The following is a 24,871-nucleotide window of genomic DNA, read 5'->3' on the forward strand; positions in this document are numbered from 1 at the left end:
TCAAGTTAAGGAGGATATATTTAGTTCATGCACTTGAATCAACGTTTTGTTGTGGTGTTGTCAGGTTTTTTTTTTTTCAACTTTTTCAGTTTCTGAATTCTTTTTCAGATAATTTTCTCAGAACATTGGTTATCTCACAATTTGTCATTGCTTTTTGGCATGTAGTTTCCAACTGATAACTGGAAGACAAACATGCATAAAATTGGAACATCCATCCAATTTTGTTGGTGTAGGTAAATCCATAGCAGAAAAATTTGAGTGAATGAGTCACATGTCATTGAGCTATAATGCAAAATGTACAACAAATGAGCTTTTCAATATTAAATTCAAATGTTCACAAAATCCACATATCTAGATGAGATCCAGATCAAACTTTGTCAGTATGAGGCTTTGCTACACGAAGGACACAATTGTTTGGTTCAAACTGAGAGTGGAGTTGCTTAAAAAGGTTTACTGGTGTAACAAGCAGGGTTCGATACAAAAAAAGGCAATCCAGAATAAGCAACCGTAACAAGTTCATCGGGCAAAGGCGTGGTCCAAAAAACAAGCAGGTGGTCATGAAAACAAAGAGAGACAGGTAGGACAAGACAAACACAAGGAACAAGGCTGGAACTGAAAGCATGAAACACAGTGATCTGGCAAGAAACAGGTGGACAAGGTGAGGTTTAAAAACAGGAAGGTGATGAGCAGAAAATGAGCAACAGGTGTGATCCAGACTGTGGGAGTGGAAAACAGAGGGATACGCCCACCACTGAGCACCAAGTGACAGACAAGAGAAATAAAGACAGAAAACCCCAAGCAGAAAATCACCCCACAGAGCATGATCAGAAAACACTCTAATGCATAATGCCAGAATGACAGCCCAAAACCCCCAAATCCTGACAGTCAAAAATAATAATGTAAAAAATATACATTAAATGGGGTTTCAAAATTAAAATGGCCTCAAAATGTGTAATCTGCATCAGATCAGGATCAACCTTTGTCAGTCAGTAAAGGATACAACCTCACATACGCTTTCAAATATGAAAGAAATTTGATCTTTTTTGACAGCGTTATGATTTTTTGAAAATTTGTTCAATGTTCAAGATAGGGATTTTTTCCAAGATTTTGACCTTTGATCTATGACCTTGAAAATTGATTCAGTTTTTGCCTATCAGGATATGAATCTTCAGTAAAAATTTCATGACGATATATGTAAAATTGTGGGATCCAGGCTGTTCAAAAAACAGACAAACAAACAAACAAACAGGGTGAAAACATAACCTCCTGCAACTTTGTTGGTGGAGGTAATTAGGATCACAACACACATACAGTCTGCTTGCCTGCACATATCATCATCAGTCACATGCAGCAGTTAATGTTACTCTATATATATATATATATATATATATATATATATATATATATATGTACACACACACTGTATAAATTCATATAATTATATGTGTAAAATACATGACAAATGTGAATTTAAAAACAAAAAGCAACAACAAACATGACCAATAAATACATTTAAAAAAGCCTCTTACATTGTGTCTACACTGCTTCACCTCAGGGACCTTTGGTGACTTCTTCCTCAACATCATGTGGGGGAGTTTTTCCTTATCACTGTCACCTGTGTGTTTGCTCTAGGGGTTGGTCAGGTTAGGCCGTATTCGTGTGAAGCGCCTTGAGGCAGCTTTTGTGATTTGGGGCTCTATAAATTGAAATACATTGAATTGGTTGGTACTGATCCATTAAGAAGCCAGAAATCCTGTCATTTGGATCTGCTTCCTTAATAACAGGCACACTCTATCTTTAAAGGAGGAACAGGTGCAACTGTGATTTGTTGTCATGTCTGGACTAAAAAACGCTGATTGTTAGTCAACACTCTGTACCTGGATTTCTGCCAGTATTTACCACCACTTAAATAGCAAAGCAAATTGCACTCGGACACGCACCAAATGGACTTGTGTCTTCTGTTCGATGCATAGACCTCATTTTTGCATCCGCAGTCAAAATGGGGACCTCTGTGTTTTCCTCGTGCGCGTTTTATCCTGCTGCTGTCACCTCCATGTCGCACTCAGTGCTCAAACTCTTCATGAAACATGTGACACTGGACACACATGAACGCTGAAGTTCATGTGGGACAAACAGACTTTGTGGTAAAGTTGAGACATGTGGGTGTGAGCGCAGCGAGAAGACTGCAGAGGTTTGATCAGACGCTTTAACAGCTCGGCGTTTTTTCTGACACTAAACTGCTGAATTTATCAGGATGTGGCACTGAGGGTCACTGAAGCAGGTTTTGTCCTCCGCAGTGGCCAAATAAAACAATAAATGAACAAAAACAAGCCACCAGAGAAACAAACAAGAACATGAAGTAAAGAAAGAAGGAAATGACAAAAGAAACATGGTGAGGGGCCATCCTCACCACGATCCCCTGACCTCCGGACAGCGTGAGGAACACTGAGGCTCTGTCTGTCTGCCGAAAAGCAGCGAGGACAGAAACGAGAGAAAGACAGAGAGTTAGAGGGTGAGTTATGAGTGGGCGGGTCTGGAAACCTGTAATCCTTTCACTTTGACGTGATCACACCCAAATGAAAGCGGGTGGGGGGGTGGTGGGTGTTAGGACAGAAGGTCGGGTGGGTGCGTGTTGGTGTCAGGAGAGTTTAAACTGAGACACGCCCCCACAGGCATTCAGACGCCATCTGTGTGTGGTGGTCAGCTGGTGGATGAAACAGCCGTCAAACGCAAACTTGTGTTTAGCAACAAATGCTCCAGTGAAGAATCAGGCAACAATTGGGTGACGTTCACAGCCGGGAGTGTCAAAGAACCCATCGCAATTACTCTGAGATCCTCGTTTCTGTAACAAAGGAAGGAGAAACATGACTGACTTCATCATCATCATTATGTTTCCGTGTTAGAACAGACGACTGCACGTTCTGGCCACCTTATGCCTTGTTGCTCATCATGAAGTTGCATAAAATTTTTGAAGATTCAGTTTGATGAATTTGTATTTTGGACTCTGTTTAGGACAAAATAGTAAATGGACTGTGTATAACGCTTTTACAGTTATGCTTCACATTCACCATTCACACACACACACACACACACACACACACACACACACACACACACACACACACACACACACACACACACACACACACACACACACACACACACACACACACACACACCAATGTCAGGGTGCTGCCAGCAAGGAGCTCACCACATGCCGGGATCAACTAGGGGGTTAAGGACTTTCCCCAAGGGAACTTAGGGATTTTCTGATCTGGCTGGGTTTTGAACAGAGGATCCACTGGTCTCAAGCCCAACGCTTAACCACTAGACCATCACCTCCATAATGGCCAGAGGCCAATGGCCAGATCGTTCAAGCATTCTGTCTGTTGGAATAGCCAAAACACACACTCTTCCAGCTCACTAGGTGGCAGTAATTACACCTATATACTGAAGGAAAATAGTTTTTCCCCAACAGGCTTTGAAAAAGCAGAGATGTGTACCCTGTGAAAGGCAGAATGTGAATGAATGAGTCCAGTTGGTTCACTCAAAAACAAATACAATCATCTTGTAAACCTTGTCCATACCTTTGAAAACCTGGGAGTGTCTGGGAGGGTTTGATGAACTGAGATAATCCTTCAGCACGTCATGGTCTTCAGAATGTCTTTTTTCCATATAATATTGACATATTTGGGAACTCCTTGTCAAGCCGGTGTTGTGTTGTTCACTGGGCTCAAAGTCACGCGCACAGACAGCAGGCGTTCTAATGACCAAGCTAAACCCTGAGGTCTCTAGTGTTGGTCACGAGAACATCTTTTGCTCCTGTGGAGTGAGGTTTACTCGCTGCACAGCACCACCTGCTGGACACTCTTACACTTGTCATCACTTGCAACCAGTGACATCCATGAGAACAAAATGGTAGATTATCTGAGCAAAAACAAATGTGATACAACATCTTATAGTTATTTTTGTTATTCTAACCAAAATGCAAATGGACATTTCTGAAGGTTAAATGTGAAATGTGTGATGTGCTTGCATGTGGACATGTGTAGGAATATGCATGAAATATTGCATTTATCTTTTTGTACAACATCGTTGTACACGTCTATGAGAATATGTCAGGAGCCTATACCATTGTTGTACACGATGATCACTGAAGGTTTTCCAGGAGCATCAAGGCTGTGCTAAAATTGTACAACTGGCATGCTACAGTTGGTTTTACACACATCAGATGGTACAATCTGGCCCGTTGTTGTGCATTCAGAAAGTATTCAAAGTGCTTCACTTTTTACACATTTTGTTATGTTACAGCCTTATTCCAAAATAGAATAAATTCATGTTTTCCCTGAAAATTCTACTCACAACACCCCATAATGAAAACATGAAAAAAGTTTATAAATTTCTGCAAATTTATTACAAATAAAAAACTAAGGAATGTAACCCTTTGCTCAACACTTTGGCAGCAATTACAGCCTCACATCTTCTTGAATGTGATGCCACAAGCTTGGTGCACCTATCCTTGGGCAGTTTTGTCCATTCCTCTTTGCAGCACCTCTCAAACTCCATTAGGTTGCATGGGGAGCATCGGTGCACAGACATTTTCAGATCTCTCCAGAAATGTTCAATTGCATTCAGGTCTGAGCTCTGGCTGGGCCACTCAAGGACATTCACAGAGTTGTCCTGAAGCCACTCCTTTGATATCTTCGCTGTGTGCTTTGAGTCATTGTCCTGCTGAAAGATGAACTGTCACCCCAATCTGAGGTCAAGAGCGCTCTGGAGGAGGTTTTTTACATGTTGTCTTAATGGGATATTCTAAGTACAAATTTGAGGGGGAAAAAATAATTTACTCCATTTTGGAATAAGGCTGTATAACAAAATGTGGAAAAAGTGAAGGGCTGTGAATACTTTCTGGATGGATTGTAAATCCACTGTTGAGTTCTCCATGTAACCCATTTGTATTTGACAATTGATTTATTTTTTCCGAATTCCATCAAAAAAATTTCCGATATTTGCTCAATTCATATTTATTTGTCTATCTTGTTTTGTTTTGGAAATTAAAAGTCCATATGTTAAGTAACAGCACAGGCTGTTGTGTGCACATGTCCAACACTGAGTTACTGTCCACTGTTAAACTTATCCAAATGGAAATGTGTGAAAACTTGAGTTCCACATACAGAAAAAAGGTTCGACTTATACTCCAAAAAAATATGGTAATTTGAAATTTAGCCTATATCTTGAGCTACCATTCTTGTGAAATGTTTATAATGGAATTTGCTCCTCTTGCTTGCCTCTACTGGTGGTTGGCTCTCACTGCGGTATTGTATCACTTCCTGTTCCGGAGCACAGCGGTGTTTTTCTGTATCTGTTAGCTGTTTAATCTGCGCAGTTAGATTGATCTAGTTATCTAGATTACGATGTGTTTCCCATTGTAATCTTTACGTGCCTTAACTAAAGCACTCATTCTGCTGAATCACCTCTAAATTATTTACACATTATTCACTTTGCGTGTTTTTAGGAATCCGCTAGCTTAGCGTAGCTACTAGCTCTTAGCCGATTTAGCATGGCGGCTTCTCCTGTCTCTCCCGCACTTTTCTGCTCTGGGTGTGAAATGTTTAGTTATTCCTCGGCCTCCTTTAGCAGTAATGGTACTTGTAATAAGTGTAGCTTATTCGTAGCTTTGGAGGCCAGGCTGGGCGAATTGGAGACTCGGCTCCGCACCGTGGAAAATTCTACAGCTAGCCAGGCCCCTGTAGTCGGTGCGGACCAAGGTAGCTTAGCCGCCGTTAGTTCCCCCCTGGCAGATCCCGAGCAGCCGGGAAAGCAGGCTGACTGGGTGACTGTGAGGAGGAAGCGTAGCCCTAAACAGAAGCCCCGTGTACACCGTCAACCCGTGCACATCTCTAACCGTTTTTCCCCACTCGACGACACACCCGCCGAGGATCAAACTCTGGTTATTGGCGACTCTGTTTTGAGAAATGTGAAGTTAGCGACACCAGCAACCATAGTCAATTGTCTTCCGGGGGCCAGAGCAGGCGACATTGAAGGAAATTTGAAACTGCTGGTTAAGGCTAAGCGTAAATTTGGTAAGATTGTAATTCACGTCGGCAGTAATGACACCCGGTTACGCCAATCGGAGGTCACTAAAATTAACATTAAATCGGTGTGTAACTTTGCAAAAACAATGTCGGACTCTGTAGTTTTCTCTGGGCCCCTCCCCAATCAGACCGGGAGTGACATGTTTAGCCGCATGTTCTCCTTGAATTGCTGGCTGTCTGAGTGGTGTCCAAAAAATGAGGTGGGCTTCATAGATAATTGGCAAAGCTTCTGGGGAAAACCTGGTCTTGTTAGGAGAGACGGCATCCATCCCACTTTGGATGGAGCAGCTCTCATTTCTAGAAATCTGGCTAATTTTCTTAAATCCTCCAAACCGTGACTATCCAGGGTTGGGACCAGGAAGCAGAGTTGTAGTCTTACACACCTCTCTGCAGCTTCTCTCCCCCTGCCATCCCCTCATTACCCCATCCCCGTAGAGACGGTGCCTGCTCCCAGACTACCAATAACCAGCAAAAATCTATTTAAGCATAAAAATTCAAAAAGAAAAAATAATATAGCACCTTCTACTGCACCACAGACTAAAACAGTTAAATGTGGTCTATTAAACATTAGGTCTCTCTCTTCTAAGTCCCTGTTGGTAAATGATATAATAATTGATCAACATATTGATTTATTCTGCCTAACAGAAACCTGGTTACAGCAGGATGAATATGTTAGTTTAAATGAGTCAACACCCCCGAGTCACACTAACTGTCAGAATGCTCGTAGCACGGGCCGGGGCGGTGGATTAGCAGCAATCGTCCATTCCAGCTTATTAATTAATCAAAAACCCAGACAGAGCTTTAATTCATTTGAAAGCTTGTCTCTTAGTCTTGTCCATCCAAATTGGAAGTCCCAAAAACCAGTTTTATTTGTTATTATCTATCGTCCACCTGGTCGTTACTGTGAGTTTCTCTGTGAATTTTCAGACCTTTTGTCTGACTTAGTGCTTAGCTCAGATAAGATAATTATAGTGGGCGATTTTAACATCCACACAGATGCTGAGAATGACAGCCTCAACACTGCATTTAATCTATTATTAGACTCTATTGGCTTTGCTCAAAAAGTAAATGAGTCCACCCACCACTTTAATCATATCTTAGATCTTGTTCTGACTTATGGTATGGAAATAGAAGACTTAACAGTATTCCCTGAAAACTCCCTTCTGTCTGATCATTTTTTAATAACATTTACATTTACTCTGATGGACTACCCAGCAGTAGGGAATAAGTTTCATTACACTAGAAGTCTTTCAGAAAGCGCTGTAACTAGGTTTAAGGATATGATTCCTTCTTTATGTTCTCTAATGCCATATAACAACACAGTGCAGAGTAGCTACCTAAACTCTGTAAGGGAGATAGAGTATCTCGTCAATAGTTTTACATCCTCATTGAAGACAACTTTGGATGCTGTAGCTCCTCTGAAAAAGAGAGCTTTAAATCAGAAGTGTCTGACTCCATGGTATAACTCTCAAACTCGTAGCTTAAAGCAGATAACCCGTAAGTTGGAGAGGAAATGGCGTCTCACTAATTTAGAAGATCTTCACTTAGCCTGGAAAAAGAGTCTGTTGCTCTATAAAAAAGCCCTCCGTAAAGCTAGGACATCTTTCTACTCATCACTAATTGAAGAAAATAAGAACAACCCCAGGTTTCTTTTCAGCACTGTAGCCAGGCTGACAAAGAGTCAGAGCTCTATTGAGCTGAGTATTCCATTATCTTTAACTAGTAATGAGTTCATGACTTTCTTTGCTAACAAAATTTTAACTATTAGAGAAAAAATTACTCAAAACCATCCCAAAGACGTATCGTTATCTTTGGCTGCTTTCAGTGATGCCGGTATTTGGTTAGACTCTTTCTCTCCGATTGTTCTGTCTGAGTTATTTTCATTAGTTACTTCATCCAAACCATCAACATGTTTATTAGACCCCATTCCTACCAGGCTGCTCAAGGAAGCCCTACCATTATTTAATGCTTCGATCTTAAATATGATCAATCTATCTTTGTTAGTTGGCTATGTACCACAGGCTTTTAAGGTGGCAGTAATTAAACCATTACTTAAAAAGCCATCACTTGACCCAGCTATCTTAGCTAATTATAGGCCAATCTCCAACCTTCCTTTTCTCTCAAAAATTCTTGAAAGGGTAGTTGTAAAACAGCTAACTGATCATCTGCAGAGGAATGGTCTATTTGAAGAGTTTCAGTCAGGTTTTAGAATTCATCATAGTACAGAAACAGCATTAGTGAAGGTTACAAATGATCTTCTTATGGCCTCGGACAGTGGACTCATCTCTGTGCTTGTTCTGTTAGACCTCAGTGCTGCTTTTGATACTGTTGACCATAAAATTTTATTACAGAGATTAGAGCATGCCATAGGTATTAAAGGCACTGCGCTGCGGTGGTTTGAATCATATTTGTCTAATAGATTACAATTTGTTCATGTAAATGGGGAATCTTCTTCACAGACTAAAGTTAATTATGGAGTTCCACAAGGTTCTGTGCTAGGACCAATTTTATTCACTTTATATATGCTTCCCTTAGGCAGTATTATTAGACGGTATTGCTTAAATTTTCATTGTTACGCAGATGATACCCAGCTTTATCTATCCATGAAGCCAGAGGACACACACCAATTAGCTAAACTGCAGGATTGTCTTACAGACATAAAGACATGGATGACCTCTAATTTCCTGCTTTTAAACTCAGATAAAACTGAAGTTATTGTTCTTGGCCCCACAAATCTTAGAAACATGGTGTCTAACCAGATCCTTACTCTGGATGGCATTACCCTGACCTCTAGTAATACTGTGAGAAATCTTGGAGTCATTTTTGATCAGGATATGTCATTCAAAGCGCATATTAAACAAATATGTAGGACTGCTTTTTTGCATTTACGCAATATCTCTAAAATCAGAAAGGTCTTGTCTCAGAGTGATGCTGAAAAACTAATTCATGCATTTATTTCCTCTAGGCTGGACTATTGTAATTCATTATTATCAGGTTGTCCTAAAAGTTCCCTAAAAAGCCTTCAGTTAATTCAAAATGCTGCAGCTAGAGTGCTGACGGGGACTAGAAGGAGAGAGCATATCTCACCCATATTGGCCTCTCTTCATTGGCTTCCTGTTAATTCTAGAATAGAATTTAAAATTCTTCTTCTTACTTATAAGGTTTTGAATAATCAGGTCCCATCTTATCTTAGGGACCTCATAGTACCATATCACCCCAATAGAGCGCTTCGCTCTCAGACTGCAGGCTTACTTGTAGTTCCTAGGGTTTGTAAGAGTAGAATGGGAGGCAGAGCCTTCAGCTTTCAGGCTCCTCTCCTGTGGAACCAGCTCCCAATTCAGATCAGGGAGACAGACACCCTCTCTACTTTTAAGATTAGGCTTAAAACTTTCCTTTTTGCTAAAGCTTATAGTTAGGGCTGGATCAGGTGACCCTGAACCATCCCTTAGTTATGCTGCTATAGACGTAGACTGCTGGGGGGTTCCCATGATGCACTGTTTCTTTCTCTTTTTGCTCTGTATGCACCACTCTGCATTTAATCATTAGTGATTGATCTCTGCTCCCCTCCACAGCATGTCTTTTTCCTGGTTCTCTCCCTCAGCCCCAACCAGTCCCAGCAGAAGACTGCCCCTCCCTGAGCCTGGTTCTGCTGGAGGTTTCTTCCTGTTAAAAGGGAGTTTTTCCTTCCCACTGTAGCCAAGTGCTTGCTCACAGGGGGTCGTTTTGACCGTTGGGGTTTTACATCATTATTGTATGGCCTTGCCTTACAATATAAAGCGCCTTGGGGCAACTGTTTGTTGTGATTTGGCGCTATATAAAAAAAAAATTGATTGATTGATTGATTGATTGAATTTAGACAGACAATAATGTGTAAATTCAAGCCTTCACCATCTGAGTTTGAGGGTTTGGATTCAGAAAAATATCTGGACATTAGTGATACACCATAAATCTCTTGCTGCAAATCCCACCTATTTTTTCTATGATTCATGGACAAAATTTGCATCGCTTATCCACATGATTAAATCAAACTGTAGCATGAGAGTCTCAGAAGAGGTCAGTAATTGAGCAAAATGATCATTGAGAACAACATGGTCCATATTCCTGCCCCCTTTCTACTCTCCTCCTCTTGCCTCCCACCTTTCCCTCCTTCTTCTCACCTCCTCTCTCTCTCTCTCTCTCTCTCCTCTTGAATTAAGTCTATTATTTGAGCCTGCTCACCCTCTGAGCACTTCAGATCTGCAGCTCCTGTGAAAACTCGGAGCTCATTCATGTGTTGGGTGCACGGAGATGTGTGTTTTTCTAAGTGGAGCTGAAGTGCGGCCGTTCATCAGTCAGGGGAATACTCGCCTCACTCGTCGGATCATTTCTGGACTTCTTTAATTCTCACTTTTGTGTACAGAACTTTGCTGCTGCGCCTCTTGCTGCCCTCCAGGCACGATTCCCACCACTGGAATTACACAAGGTTTTTCCTGGCTTTCCAGGTATTTCTACCTGCCTGCCACATGATTTTATTCACTAATATTCAGTATTGTTGTACCCGGAGCCCTTATGGGCTTTTATACGGATTTTTTAATGAAATAATCAGAAGATGGGAAGAGGTGTTTTGAGCACAGGAAGGTGCGTCCCATACGGGCTTCCAGAATCAAGAGGAATCTTTATTTTATTATAGATATGGAAACACTATCAAAGCTTAAACCCAACAGTAGGTCTGTAACTATGGAAAAACTCACAGACATGATGGGTTCAATCGGACTCTGATGCAGAAGATCTGAACTCTTTTGGAATTTGGTTCCCCTGGAAACAGTCGAACAGGTGCGTTCAGTTCTGCTCTGGTTTCTGATTTCAACGTAAAATACGTCCATTCCCTACAGCAAAAGAGGCAGATGCTACAAGATAAAAAAAAAAAAAAATATATAAAAGGCGTCAGAGGGGTAATTCAAAGCCTGTTGGCTCTGCATACTGGGATATACTGTATATCCAATAGTCCACGTTACCAGTCAGTCTCAAATTATTTGGCTGACCAAGACAGACTTTCAATCATCTCTCTATCTCTGTGGGTTGTGGAGGTATAACAGAAAATGTTTGTCACAAAATGTTTTTTTTAAATACCTTGACCTTTGTCCAGTCCCTTCTAAAAGTCTTGAGATGTCTTCCCAAGTAATGTTCACAACAAGTTTGGTGACAATCTGTCCAGCTGTTTTTTAGTTATATTGTCCAAACTGATGGTTGCACACACATGACCAGTTACAGTACTTCACTGCTTTGCCAGCATGCAGGGTAATAAAATAAACTGTGGATGGATTTGATGAAATTTTAGTGGAGAGGTAGTCAGTCAGTCAGTAAAAGCCTGAATGCCTTTTGATAGTGGCTCTGATTTGTCTTCTCTTATATCTGGAATCTACTTTATGACATCATAATGTAAAGAGCACCACTCTGTGTCTGTTTCCAGAGTAATTATGTTGACCATTATAGCGTCATTGATGATTATGTGCTCTACACTCACCTCTTGCATTTTGATGGCTGCTGCCAACCGACAGAGAGATGCAGACAGATCTCCTCTACGTCTACTCTGTCCATCTGTCAGTGGACACACCACTGTGTATCTCAACACACACTAGCTAAATTTTGATTAGAGAACATGCTTAGATGAGGGAAATGTTGCTTAACTGTTTTTAAGTTCTCTAAAATTACAAGACGTTTTTCATACCTTCACTGGGAGGTGATGGTCTAGTGGTTAAGCATCGGGCTTCAGACCAGAGGATCCTCGGTTCAAACCCCAGCCTCACCGAAAATCACTAAGGACCCTTGGGCAAGGACCTTAATCCCAGAGTCACTCTTGGTGTGTAGTGAGCGCCTTACATGGCAGCACCCTGACATCGGGGTGTAAGTCTGTCTGTGTGAAAGGGTGAATGTGAGGCATAATTGTAAAGCACTTTGAGCGTCTGATGCAGATGGAAAAGCGCTATATAAATGCAGTCCATTTACCACACCTTTTCATTGTTTTCGATATCATTATCTTGCCTTATGACATCACAAAGCTCTTTCAGAGAATTAAGCCACAATTCTAATCATCCTCCTCTGTCTCTCTGCAGAGGGAACATTTGACCGTGGCAGAGGCATGCGCTCTTTGATGCCCCTTTTAGTTTTATTTACAGCAAAAGATGAAGCTGGATTTGCTTCTTAAATTCAAGGGCAACATCTATTAGTGTGGTGCAGGAAAGAAAACATGGTAGCTGTTCCAAACATGATCTAATGTGCTTGAAAACACAACATCTGATCCTAAAATAACTCAAAAATAATGAAAGCCAGCGTTAAAGCCCTGAAGCTCGGAACACTGGCTCTTTCTGAACTGATCTCGTGTTCAAAATCAGGAATATCTATTTGGATGTCACACTGCTGACACGTGGGCTGAGGCCTCAGAGACTTGGGCTGGAAGCTGCTCTGTTGTATCATCCGGGACAGCAGAGTGAGTTGTGTGTCCCTCAGAGGGCTGTTTGAAGCGGCTCCAGCCAGGAGACCGGAGGCGGCCGAGCAGCACCCTGAATGACAGACTGCAGCTTCGGCTTTTAATGCGGCCAAATGGCCGGTTACCAGCCGCTGGCCCTCCTCGCCTGAGCGGCTCCTTCATTGTCTCTCTCTGTTTCAGGGCTTGTTTTTAACCAAATAAGTGGTTTTGGCTTTCTTATGACCACACAGTGTCTGTTAGCCAACTTCAGCGGGATGTGTTTCTTCCCTGAAATGTATCAAGATATCCACAACAATATTAATCGTCCTGGTCCCGGCTCCTGAGAATTAAACCGACATTACAGTCACTCCACCGGTCACATGTGGTGTCATTTCAAGTATGTCTTATCCACAGAGGCCGTCCCCTCCACTGCAAAATACGCTGCTGCTGTTGCTCGGGATGGAAAAAACAAATGCTGTGCTGCATTTTTCAGCTCCAAATGTTCTCTGGTTTGGAGCGATTTACAAGGCTTGGATGAAAAGTTCTGACTCCAACTATGAAGTTGTAACCAACCCAGTCTCAAGGCAAGTCATGATTCAGCAGCACGAAATATACATTAATATATTGGTTTGTGATATTGTGATGAAAAGTGCCTCATTTTCATCACGGCAGCACAAATTCAGTCTAATTCATTCCGTGATGGCTGCACGAAATTAAAAGTGAAGTGGGGGGGGGTCGGGGTGGTTATGGTTATGGTTATGGTTATGGTTAAGGTGGGGGGAAGGACTAGCATTAGGTCATGGTTAAGGTTAGGGTTGGGGTAGGAGTAGTGAGTTTAAAAAAAAAGTGAGTTAAAAAAAAACAACCTGTCACGAAAATTTGACTCAGTTTGTCATGGGAGCAAGAGAAAAAAAAAAAACCCAAAAACGTGAGACTGCGCTGTTGTAACAACAGAAATTTTCTATATAGAATTAGGTACTATATAACAGCTGAGTGGATCCTTGTCACGTGACATGGATTATTTATACCATTTGCCTTTGTGTTTCATTGACCGTGAAATATTTCTTTTTGGCGTGCAATTTTGGTGCTATATGAAATGTGCTATTGCACACCCCGACCACCGTGCATGCTCACACCACCGGGGGTGGTGTTTAGCTAAACATGGTGGAGTTTGTTTTGCTGGCAGATGAGGATTTGAAGGAGCTATTTGATGGTGCTAATTCTCCTAAAGAAACAAACAAACAAAAAAAAAAAACAAGAACAAATCATAAGCCATCTGGAGGCATGAAGAGCTGTTAGGATGAAAAGACAGACAAATTTCTGATGTGATTTTTTTTTTTTTTTTTTTTTTTTTTTTGGAAGTACACAAAGTCAGTGCGCGACATCACGGACTACATCGTCAAAATTATTTTTGACCTATCCCCCTGTTTTTCCAAGTTGACTGAGAACAATTTTGGACTCCTATTTAAAGTTCATGTTGGATTGTTAAGCACCAGTGGAACACCAAAATGTAAGTCCCTTGTCTGTTCACATGACAGGATCAATTTTAGCCGTTATATAAAACAAATAATGAATTTTTTTTTTCATTCTTTCAGTGGAACAAATATTTAAATATTCATTCCATTGAACTCATAAACGTTCATTATTTATATACGATCATATCAGACAAAAGTATTAGCAGGCTAACTAACCACAGCTCTTCTTCTTCTGTGAAGTTTCGTGATGGTTGCCAGACTAACAACTGCATTACCGCCATGATCTGTGTGAAATGTCTGTCTGTTTCTTTGTTCCTGCCTCACGCTAAAATGGATAATCTGATCGCTTCATTCTATGTTGTTTAACTAGACACTGGGGCGACACAGGGATGGGGGGTAATTTTCTCACGTGCCACTCATATGTATATTGCATTAGGTACTATCATGTCAGCCTAAAGGATTAGCAGGCTAACTAGCCACAACTTTTCTGTGAAGTTTGACAGTTGGCAGAGCAACAGCTGCATTACTGCCACCATCTGGCTGGGAGTGTTAATAGGTACTTGAACAACTGTTAAAACAAAGGAAACTTTTATAAACAACCCTGTGCACACGGAGGTTCTGTGGTAGGAAAGTGGAGTGTGGTTGTGGTGATACTGATGTGGAAATAGCTACATCAAAATGTATTACTTTTACATCACTGTCCACTCTAAAAACTGTTACTGTGGTCTACTCAATTTTTTTGGTGAAACATTTTAGACTTAAGAATATTGAGTAAATTAAAAAGGCTGTGAAATCATTTAAATATACTTGATGATCTTGGTTAATCTAAGTAAAAATATTAAGTATATTAATCCTTTCCAAATATTCTGAATGAAATTTACCAAACAAATTAAGTATATTTTAAAAATATAATTTGTTAATCAAATGTTAATTTATTTCAATAAAATAAACTCAAATAATAAATGTAAAGTTAAGATTAAATAAACTGTTAAATTTTTAGGCATTTAATGTGGTATATCCAACTCAATCACCTGAATGTGTTTCAGAGATTTTATGAAGTCAGTGTAGCTGTTTACTGTGATATATACAACACCACTGAATTACTTTTTAGAGTGTATAAACACCAGTGACCTGTGTGATTGTGAAATGGCAAAAATATTTGATCAAATATCCCCATCGTGACAATTATACAGCAGGTAAAAGATGAAATAATAATTATAAGTCATTCTGAGATATCTGATTTCAACATTCAAAATCCCCATGTAGCAAAGTTCCCGCCTGCAGAGTGGATAGTGTGCTAGAAAAAGAAAATATGTAAAACTGGCTATTGTGCTGATTGAATTAGGAAAGATTCAGTCTGATCCAAATCCATCCTCATGCTTATTACGTTAAACACGGCTCCACACATCCATATCCTTCTAGAAAGATAAAGCGTCACCAGTCAGCAAACATCCAGAAAGATACCACCATAAAAAAAACAACCACCCCACCAAAAACAAAAAAAGGAAGAACCAACTGCTGGTAATGTCAGGATATAGAGGAGATGTGGATTTGAATGGAGATTTGCTGTTCCGTACTGTTTGCTGACTGGGTTCCTTTCAGTGTAGAGTGTGGAGTGGCGTGGGTTCCGTCTGGGTGCTCCGGCTTCCTCCCACTTCCAGAGACATGCACCTAGTGACCGCTGGGATGGGCTCCAGCACCCCCAGTAGATCAACTCAGTCAGGAGTGGTTAACTATTCAACAGCAGCAGTGCAACCTGAATGAGCTGATGTGTTCCAAATAGTTCAGGGACAAATGCAAAATGTGCAGTACTTTGGATTCCAAGGACCAGTATTGGGAAACACTGATTTAGACTCAGGATTACAAATAGGAATCTTTTTTTTTTCACCATTTTGTCATACATTTTCTACAAAACCCATCTCACTTATATTGGTATAATGTTAATTGTGACAGAGAGTTCACAATTAATGCCTTGGATAAGCAACTGATCTGTGGTTTTAGGAACTGTCTATCAAAAGTGACATCATCACTTCTTTTTTAGCAGTTTTACCAAAAAGACTCAGGAGGCAAGATGAAGTTAAGGAGTTTAATCCATTGTGAACAGTCTTTGCCAGAGGTTGCCATCACATAGAGGTGCTTATCCAATCCTGCCATCAGATAGCTGAAGGCAGGGTGCAGCCTAACCCTGGTGTCAGACAAGGTTTGACTGGTGGCGGTGGGGTGGTGACCCGCCTGCGAACTGTAAGCAGCAGAGACGTGAGTTAGAACTGACATTTTAAAGAACATGCACATTTACCTTTTCTTTGGATTTGATGGCTGAAAGGTTGACTATTTAGAAATTGCAATTTTTCTGGCAAACTTATGCTACGCTGCATTTTCCAAGCTGGTATAAAAACAACAAGTGGAGTTTTGTTGTAGTTTATGCTAAGATAGGCATTAATCTGCATGCACATAGAACAAGAGCTCATGTTACGAGCAAATGAGGCAGCGCTGTGAAGTGTGTTATTAAGGTATTGAACTGCCAGAAAAGCTTTACAGTAGTGTTCAGAATAATAGTAGTGCTATGTGACTAAAAAGATTAATCCAGGTTTTGAGTATATTTCTTATTGTTACATGGGAAACAAGGTACCAGCAGATTCAGTAGATTCTCACAAATCCAAGAAGACGAAGCATTCATGATATGCACACTCTTAAGGCTATGAAATTGGGCTATTAGTAAAAAAAGTAGAAAAGGTGGTGTTCACAATAATAGTAGTGTGGCATTCAGTCAGTGAGTTCGTCAATTTTGTGGAACAAACAGGTGTGAATCAGGTGTCCCCTATTTAAGTATGAAGCCAGCACCTGTTGAACATGCTTTTCTCTTTGAAAGCCTGAGGAAAATGGGACGTTCAAGACATTGTTCAGAAGAACAGTTTGATTAAAAAGTTGATTGGAGAGGGGAAAACTTATACGCAAAAAATTATAGGCTGTTCATCTACAATGATCTCCAATGCTTTAAAATGGACAACAACAAAAAAAACAGAGACGTGTGGAAGAAAATGGAAAACAACCATCAAAATGGATAGAAGAATAACCAGAATGGCAAAGGCTCACCCATTGATCAGCTCCAGGATGATCAAAGACAGTCTGGAGTTACCTGTAAGTGATGTGACAGTTAGAAGACGCCTGTGTGAAGCTAATTTATTTGCAAGAATCTGCCGCAAAGTCCCTCTGTTAAATAAAAGACGTGCAGAAGAGGTTACAATTTGCCAAAGAACACATCAACTGGCCTAAAGAGAAATGGAGGAATATTTTGTGGACTGATGAGAGTAAAATTGTTCTTTTTGGGTCCAAGGGCTGCAGACAGTTTCTGAGATGACCCCCAAACTCTGAATTCAAGCCACAGTTCACAGTGAAGACAGTGAAGCATGGTGGTGCAAGCATCATGATATGGGCATGTTTCTCCTACTATGGTGTTGGGCCTATATATCGCATACCAGGTATCATGGATCAGTTTGGATATGTCAAAATACTTGAAGAGGTCATGTTGCCTTATGCTGAAGAGGACATGCCCTTGAAATGGGTGTTTCAACAAGACAATGACCCCAAGCACACTAGTAAATGAGCAAAATATTGGTTCCAACCAACAAAATTAATGCCTTGCAGATGTGAAGAAATCATGAAAAACTGTGGTTATACAACTAAATACTAGTTTAGTGATTCACAGGATTGCTAAAAAAGTAGTTTGAACATAATAGTTTTGAGTTTGTAGCGTCAACAGCAGATGCTACTATTATTGTGAACACCCCCTTTTCTACTTTTTTTTTTATTAATAGCCCAATTTCATAGCCTTAAGAGTGTGCATATCATGAATGATTGGTCTTGTTGGATTTGTGAGAATCTACTGAATCTACTGGTACCTTGTTTCCCATGTAACAATAAGAAATATACTCAAAACCTGGATTAATCTTTGTAGTCACATAGCACTACTATTATTCTGAACACTACTGTATGTTAAATTGTGTTGTGATATGGCGACTGCTCGTGCTCTATAGGATGCACGTTTGTCATGTTTCTCCACTCAATTGATCTGGTTTTTCCTTTAATTTATGAGACATCTGTCCAGTAAAATGGTAAAAGTAACCAACTCCCTGGACCACTGACTATGGTCATTTGGGGTCCATAAGTTATATTTTTGAAATATTTTGTGCAGATTGTTGCTGTAACCTGTTATATTACCCGTGAGGAAGATTGTCACACCTTCTAGTTTTTAGAAGGTGACGGAACAACAAGGATCTAAAAACTAGAAGATCCTTACAGTGCTGTGACCTGCATCCTGTCACAGCTGCCTCAGATTCTGATGTTGCACATCAGGTGTTTTCTTCTTCTTTCTTGGAAATAAAGCGGTCTATTGACCTGTAAGCCACGCAGATGTTTATCACTATAAACTGACTGAAAATACGCCTGAGAGAATGTTAAACTCCAGAGGGAGTTTCTTTATGCTTACAACATTCCCAAGTGCTGTTGAAACACACACACACACACGCGCGCGCGCGCACACACACACACACACACACCTGCTTGCAGTTAGTCCTTGGAAGCTTCACTAAATGTGAAAGGACGTCCTATTTCTGTAGCACTGGCTTTATTGATGATTAACATTTTCCACACTTGCTCACATCTGGGGACTTAATTATAAATATGGTCACTGCCACAGTGAAGACCATTGGAATATGGAACAGGATGATTGGACCATCATACCCTTCAGTTTTCCACTGCAGCTAAGTTGCACTGAGCCTGGAGGAGGAAAAACAGCAAACATGAAAAATGTTTTCCGTACCACAAAACATCTTCATTTCTTAATATGAGTGTATTTTTAGATCTCTCACCACCTTCCAAACCTCCAGAAACATTTCTCAGACAAACATCTTTTCAACACATCAGCAATGTTTAGTTTACTTTAAGACTGAGGTAATCAATGTTTTGACTATTTATATGTCATAATCGCTGGCAGCACCACGTATTATAAGAACTCCAGTGATGAGAACATAAGCATGAATTCAGAATATTGTCTCATCCCTAGAAAGATTTTAAGTCAGATACACGCTGCAGGGCGATCCACCGCTGGCCCCGTAGGGCTGTCCACAGTCATATCACAGATGACGTGACCTTCATAGGAACCTATGGAGTGAACGTGTGTAGGGCGTAAATGCATTGGTATTTCAAAGTACAACAACAACAGTGCACAGTGTCCGAGGTATCGAAACGGACATGCAATAAAACAGGAACCATGTCTGAAAACCAGCTGTCAACCTGCACCGCCATTTGGTGGACAATTAGCTGAGCCCACACATCTACAGGTCCTCAGCAGACAAACCCACAGGGGATAGAGTGCCCTTTGGTGGCTGCCAAACCTACATAAGGAAATCCAAGATGCCCTGTCTCTCCAGGCAGTCAACCAATGGAGTATAACAAAGGCCAGCGGGTGGTGCTGTGCAAAAAATGTTAAGTAAACGTCACTTACCAAGGCCAAAAGACTCTCTAGCAACAGACGCTAGTTTTAGCCTCATGGTTAGAGTGCCTGCCTCCCCTACCAGGTACTGTGAGTTCAAGTGGGACAAAGTGACGCAGGTTCCAGGAGCTCAGCGTTCCTCACCAGGATCAGGCTGGTACACGGTCATGACATTTGTCTAGATTACAAATACCAAGTTTCTGGTCATATCTGGCCCTGGCGTGCGGAGTTAGTACATCGTAACGCTGCTGCCCTCTTATGTTAGTACCTCAAAATAGCAGCCACCCCCGGTGGCCAAAGCAGGAAGTACCAAAACACCCAGATGTGTAGACTGCTGTATTCGTAGAAGCTTTTTTGGGATGTGTGCCATCATTTTGCAACCTCTGGCAGTTCGTGGTTGCATTAGGAAGAGTACATTAATCTATGGGTTCGTGACAAGGACATGAATACGGGGCCCTTTTCATGACGGGGGCATGATTTCATTCTGTGACAGGCAGTGATGCCGGTAACACGTTACTTAGTAACGCTTTACTCTAATCTAACCACTGTTTTTTAGTAATGAGTAATCTAACGCGTTCATCTTTCCAAATCAGTAATCAGATTAAAGTTACTTCTCCAAGTCACTGTGCGTTATTATTATTTTTGCATTGTGGGTCGATAGCAGCAGCATTAAACTTGGTCTGTGGGCAGGAGGTCGGGGTTCGACTGAACTGCCCACTTTAAGAGAGCTGTGAGCTTTTCATCCGCGGTTTTCTGCAGCAGCTCGTCCTCACCTCTTAAAGCGCGGTGACAACAGCACACCTGCACTGAGCTTTACAAAGACATTTTTATGCTTCTTTTTCTCCTTTATTTAGAATTCTAAGCTGAGCTGCTCCATATCTGCTCACTAAAAACAACTGATCCTCTGCGACGCGTCAACAACTAACATTATTTTCCACTCAAATGCACCTAAACTCTCTTTCTGAGGACCACATGATGTGAAAATACAATAAAACTTTCTTACCTGTAAATCTGGTCACGTTTTCTGCATAAATAAATGTTATCCATTCTTTGTGCTCAAACACCAAAGCAGGGGCGAATCCAGATGGAATGGGGACGTGGGGCAGGGATGTGCCCCTCACGTAACACCCCTAGATTAAAGGTCCAGTTTTGAAGCCTTTTTTTTTACTACAACTACTAATACTACTTAAAATAATGATAATTTCGACAAGTAAAATGTTTAGAGAGAATTTAAATGTTAGAAAAATGTTAGAAAGAATTTAATAGTTACATTTATAAACAATGTAGGCTCGAAATTGCAAGTTTTACTGTTACAGTGCTGTCAACAGTTAAATATGAGGTCAAGAAAGACGTCTTTATTTTACTTTTTATAAAACAAGTATTTATTTTCATTGAAGTCAAGAAAGGGTGACTAGAAAGTGAGTTTTGGCAAAACAGGTATCATTGTCATTCTGAGGTGGGTTGTCGGCAGCTGGGGAAAGTAACTAAAAAAGTAACTAGTAATCTAACTTAGTTACTTTTACAATTGAGTAATCAGTAAAGTAACTAAGTTACTTTTTCAAGGAGTAATCAGTAATTGGATTACTTTATCAAAGTAACTGTGGCAACACTGGTGACAGGGGCATGAAATGTGTGGTGATGGGGGGGTATGAGTGGTTATGTTTAGGGTTAGGGGAGGTGACACACTTATGCTGTGGTTGTGGTTACAGTTAAGAGAAGGGAGAGGATTATAAATAGGAAAATGAAAACAACAAACATGTCATGCAAATGGGGCACTTTTCATGATGTGGGCACGAAAAAACTGTGAGCCTGGGCTGTGGTTTTGGCTGCTCTCTGCGAAGGTTTGAAGAAAGTTCTAGGAAATATGATTGTGTTGTTTGTACGCTGTCAGTGTACACTAATGACATATATTCATGTAGCACTTCCTGGTCTCTGCTGTCTGGCTCGATTGTGTCTACCGGTTATTCTCTCATCATGTTAAACATTTCTGTCACATCTGACTCGCTGTCTTCAAGTGTTTTTGGTGCCACATGCTGGTGCTTGAATGTAATCACACGTGGTTATTGTGTGAAAATATGCCATTGTCAGCAAATATACTCAACAAAAATATAAATGCAACACTTTTGGTTTTGCTCCCATTTTGTATGAGATGAACTGAAAGATCTAAAACTTTTTCCACAAACACAATATCACCATTTCCCTCAAATATTGTTCACAAACCAGTCTAAATCTGTGATAGTGAGCACTTCTCCCTTGCTGAGATAATCCATCCCACCTCACAGGTGTACAAGGTCTGAGAGAAAAGTAACGGACCTTTTTATTTTTTTCAAAAACTATATGGATTTGAATCATGTGTGATTACATCAGACATGCTTGAACCCTCGTGGGCATGCGAGAGTTTTTCACGCCTGTCAGTTACGTCATTCGCCTGTGGCCAGTCTTTGAGTGAGGAGTCGCCCACCCTCTCGTCGATTTTTTCATTGTTTAGGAATGGCTCAGAGACTGCTGCTTTGTTTGATAAAAATTTTTTCAAAACCTGTAAGGCACAACTGAGTGGACACCATTCGATAAATTCAGCTGGTTTTCAGTGAAAATTTTAACGGCTGATGAGAGATTTTGGTCTGTTAGTGTCGCCATAAGGACGGCCCACGGTGCCTGACGGTGATCTGCGCTCCGAGGCGGCGGCGTCTCGCTGTTTCAAGCTGAAAACTTCCTAATTTCAGGCTCTGTGGACCCAAGACATCGTGAGATAACAGAACTTTCAGAAGAATTCGAGATCAGGAGTTTATCCAGACATTCCACTGTTAAAGGAGATTTTGTAATGAAAGAACGTGCGGGCAGATTCGCATGTCGGGCCGGACCCGACCGCAGGGGGTCGCCACAGGAAAAACACCTCAGTTGGAAACCTTAACGGGCAAGTTGGAACATGCCCAAGCTGTTAAACAATTTCTCAGATACTCACTTGTTGAAAGCCATCAAAAGCTGCCTGAATTTTACAAATGGTTTTCAACACGGAGGTGTTTTTCATGTCGCGGCGCAGACGGATTTGCCACGTCGTCACGGATCCGACTCGGCAAATTCATCTGCACGTTCTATCATTACAAAATCTCCTTTAACAGTGGAATGTCTGGGTAAACTCCTGATGCCGGCTTCTTCTGAAACTTCTCTGTTCTCTGACGACGTCCTGGGTGAACAGAGCTTTAAATTAGGATGTTTTCAGCTCGAAACAGCCAGACGGACGTCACCTCTGACCGCGCCGCGCCGATCCGCTTTGTGGGCTGTGCTTATAGCGAAAGAAACTCCACAATCTCTCATCAGCCGTTAAACTTTACACCAAAAACCAGCTGAATTTCTCGAATAGTGTCCACACGGATATCCCTCACCGGTCCTGAAAAAATTTGATAAAGCAACGCGCGCCGTCTCCAGCAGCGTCTCAGACAAAGAGATTTCGACGGGAGGGGGAGTCCACACCTCACTCAAAGCCTGCCCACAGGCGAATGACGTCACCGACAGGCATGACAAAACTCACGCATGCGCACGAGGGTTCAAGCTTGTCTGACGTAAAAACATATGAATCAAATCCATTTATTTTTTGAATAAAAAATAAAAAGGACCGCTTTTTATATCACAGACCTCGTAAGTGCAATAGAAATTGGTTATTGCACGTCTGCACAGTTCAGTCCTGCAATTCAAGCCACATGGGCAGAGATAACCCAGTCCTGGAGGCCACGGTACCGGCACCATAATTATGACACATCTGGCAAAACAACAAATATAAAACACGCTTCATGCTGCTGCACTGTGGCTCTGATAAGCTTCGGGGAAAAAAAAAAATCTCTCAGATTCCTTCATAACTTGTTAATCTTTTCTCTCTCTACACCCCCCCCCCCCCCCCCCCCCACACACACACACACACACACACACATACACACTTTTTTTTAAGCCAAACGGGTGCAAAAGCCACCAGCCGCCTGCTGGTTCAGTCATTTGGTTGAGTAAAACTTCATTCCCCCACCTCCTGTCTTTTGTCCTCACCCTCCCCATCACGGGGAGTCTTGAACTTTCTGGTCTCGGTCCAAAGAAAGCCTTTTCTCCCTGCAGGCAAAACAATTGGCTCCTTTCTCTCCATCACCTCTCATTTTCTGCTCCATCCTGTTCTCTTATTCCCTGCTGGAACTGTGCTCAAGCTGCTCCGGTGGAACAACCGTCCAGTTTTCCTCTTTTTCTTCATTGCCTTTAACTTCTGAAAGTACAGTCACACTCACTGTTAACTACGTGACCATGACCACATGTGTGGTATCACACCAACCCTACGTTTGTTCAGGCCCAGATCTAAACCCAGGTCTCTAATTCTGATTATCAGCCAATACCAAGCCCGGTCCAATACTTAAATGACAAAAAAAGAAGTCAACATTTAAAAAAATATATAGTTATTTTTTCTGTGTTCATACACTCAACAAAAATAAATCTGTGATAGTGAGCACTTCTCCTTTGCTGAGATAATCCATCCCACCTCACAGGTGTGCCATATCAAGATGCTGATTAGACACCATGATTAGTGCACAGGTGTGCCTTAGACTGCCCACAATAAAAGGCCACTCTGAAAGGTGCAGTTTTGTTTTATTGGGGGGGATACCAGTCAGTATCTGGTGTGACCACCATTTGCCTCATGCAGTGCAACACATCTCCTTTGCATAGAGTTGATCAGGTTGTCAATTGTGGCCTGTGGAATGTTGGTCCACTCCTCTTCAATGGCTGTGCGAAGTTGCTGGATATTGGCAGGAACTGGTACACGCTGTCGTATACGCCGGTCCAGAGCATCCCAAACATGCTCAATGGGTGACATGTCTGGTGAGTATGCCGGCCATGCAAGAACTGGGACATTTTCAGCTTCCAAGAATTGTGTACAGATCCTTGCAACATGGGGCCGTGCATTATCCTGCTGCAACATGAGGTGATGTTCTTGGATGGCACAACAATGGGCCTCAGGATCTCGTCACGGTATCTCTGTGCATTAAAAATGCCATCAATAAAATGCACCTGTGTTCTTCGTCCATAACAGACGCCTGTCCATACCATAACCCCACCACCACCATGGGCCACTCGATCCACAACATTGACATCAGAAAACCGCTCACCCACACGACGCCACACACGCTGTCCGCCATCTGCCCTGGACAGTGTGAACTGGGATTCATCCGTGAAGAGAACACCTCTCCAATGTGCCAAACACCAGCAAATGTGAGCATTTGCCCACTCAAGTCGGTTACGACGATGAACTGGAGTCAGGTCGAGACCCCGATGAGGATGATGAGCATGCAGATGAGCTTCCCTGAGACGGTTTCTGACAGTTTGTGCAGAAATT

General features: G+C 41.5%; 1 protein-coding gene across 1 annotated transcript in view; it reads left to right on the forward strand.

Annotated features, from left to right (window-relative positions):
- sema3b (sema domain, immunoglobulin domain (Ig), short basic domain, secreted, (semaphorin) 3B) overlaps positions 1-24,871 on the forward strand; it is a 225,898-nt gene that overhangs the window by 104,917 nt on the left and 96,110 nt on the right.

This window comes from Thalassophryne amazonica, chromosome 6, assembly GCF_902500255.1.
Source record: "Thalassophryne amazonica chromosome 6, fThaAma1.1, whole genome shotgun sequence".
Classification (NCBI taxonomy): Eukaryota; Metazoa; Chordata; class Actinopteri; order Batrachoidiformes; family Batrachoididae; genus Thalassophryne; species Thalassophryne amazonica.